Consider the following 2200-nt stretch of genomic DNA (forward strand, 5'->3'; position numbering starts at 1 on the left):
TCTTCGTGATTTGAATAGGTGGATGAGATTCCTGATTTCCGTAATTATCTGTGCCTGGAGGTGTATACAGGAAAGGATCACTGGAGGAGACTGGAAACACGGTGCCCAGGAGTGGGGAGTGTACCTCAGGGCCCAGGGAAAGAACTTCCTTCTGACAGCCGGACACAGCCTTCTGTGTGGGTGAGAGGGGAAATAATCCCTTTTATCCTGGCTTTGGTTTGCTTAATTACCTCTTTAGCAGTACTGCGCATGGCTGCAACAGGTGTCAGGCTTCGTGACGCAGGTGCCGAGAGCTGGCCAAGATCCTTGCTCATTCCTGACCTGTATGGTTGGGTCTTCGGTACCGTGAGGTCTTGTTCCCAATTGCAGTCTCTTGTCCTGGGGATGAGAGATAAGGTATCGTGTTCAGTTCTGATAAAAGACTGGAAGGGCAGTTTCTCCTTCTGAATCGAAAAAAAAAGAAGCTCCAGTGGAAGAATTGGGCTGGGAGGATGGGCGCAGGGGGTGGAGACCAAGGGAATTTGTCATTGCTTTGGAAAATTGTCCTGTGCGTTTGCAAGTCACAGAAAGTTAGCAGAGAAGAAACAGCTGGGCTCTTTTCATCACCTTAGACCGCGTATTATCTTGAGATAATATGTACTACACTACACTTTGAGAGAGTGTAGAAACCTGGGAAGTGCGCGATAGTGGGAGTTGGGGCACTGGGATTTTAGACTGCCCCCGGCCAGTTGTGGACCCCTGGGGTAGCTGCTGGGGCTCTCTGAATCTCTCCAGTTTTCTCCTCCATCGGTGTGGGCAGGGAGGGTTGGTGGACCGGGATGAGGTAGTCTCCAGCCTATGACTCACTGGCCCACAGCATGACCACATCTCAAACCCGGAACCAAAGATGCTGATTGCTCTCAGCAGCCTGCACTCTCCCCTCCCGGGCCTCCCCAGCGGGTTATCATGCTGACTCAAGGAACACAACCTCCATCTGGATGCAGTCCAAACGCCAGATGTGCCCCCGATTAGTGTCGGTCTGGGGAATGTTTCCACGACTGAAAGGTCAGTGTCGGCTGGAAGTGCCCAGAGTGGGCGTCTGCCCCCCACCCATGTCAGCTGCAAGGGCTGAGCCTTGCATTATCTCACTGGCCCGGGAACTCAGCTGGGGCGGCATGGGGGCGGGGGCCAGCCAAGTTCAGAAGGGCCTTGTTTTACTCGCCTTCCTTCTCTGATTTTCCACTTGGAAGAGACTCCAGGGGTGTGCAAAGAGGGAAGTCCTGCTGGTGTGTAACTGAAAACACTTTGTTCTCCTTTAGATCTGCAATGGGCTCCTGTCTATTCTGATTTTCTTATGGCAGCCGTCACCTCCACTATGGGAAGAAAAATGAACGATGATGTTGTGATGGGCCGGGCTGCCATGTTTCGGCCTATTTACAGGTCATGTTAAGTATCGCTTCTACACTTCAGATGGGCTTTCATGTTTAATTTCATTCGGGTAGGGCTATGCTCGGCTTTCCTCTAGGTAGCAATGAAAATTAAACACAATTGAGTTTGATGTGTACCTTATTGATTCCAGACCCATTTCAGTAGACTGTGACACTTCAGCGACCTGCAAATTCTACACATTAGAGTTCAGACTTTACACAAACGCTGTACACCCAAGACGTGGACGGGGCGTTTCTACCAGCAGCACCCAACTCCCAACAAAAGACACAGGCTCTGTCAGAAGATGAAAACTACTAATGAAGATGCATTCCAGATGATATGTTGGATCATCCCCTAGGAAAAAAAATGATTCATGAATAATTTCATGGCAATCACACCAAAAAAAGAGAGTAATAATTTCCTCAATTCCACGTCGTCCTTTTTGGTTCCTCCTTAAGCGACTTCTTATCCCACAGTTGCCACAATTTCATTTCAAAAGGATGAGGAAGGAAGGAGAGGGGAGAGGTTGTGTGTTAACCTGGCTTGGGAACTACCAAGTAACGATAGCTGCTCAGCACCTTGTCAGAGCGCAGAGTTTCTCTTCTTTGGGTGTGACTGTGAGGGTGAAGCGTGCTCATCTGTGGCCCATGGCTCCTCTAGCAGAGGCATCCTTAGAGAAGGCCACTTGAGCAAAAGGAACAATTGGTAACAGAGCAAGGCTGGCTGGGCGGAAGGCCGCTTGAGCAAAGGGAACAATTGGTAACAGAGCAAGCCTGGCTGGGCCGGTTCTGGC

At 50.2% G+C, this 2200-nt stretch overlaps 1 long non-coding RNA gene across 1 annotated transcript; it reads left to right on the forward strand.

Moving 5' to 3' along the window:
- The first annotated feature begins 906 nt into the window (after window positions 1-906).
- On the forward strand, window positions 907-1666 carry LOC132435457 (uncharacterized). Its single transcript, XR_009521547.1, has 3 exons — window positions 907-1044; window positions 1299-1424; window positions 1559-1666. It is a non-coding gene; the product is annotated as an uncharacterized lncRNA (long non-coding RNA).
- The last annotated feature ends 534 nt before the right edge of the window (window positions 1667-2200 follow it).

Source organism: Delphinus delphis, chromosome 12 (genome assembly GCF_949987515.2).
Source record: "Delphinus delphis chromosome 12, mDelDel1.2, whole genome shotgun sequence".
Taxonomy (NCBI): domain Eukaryota; kingdom Metazoa; phylum Chordata; class Mammalia; order Artiodactyla; family Delphinidae; genus Delphinus; species Delphinus delphis.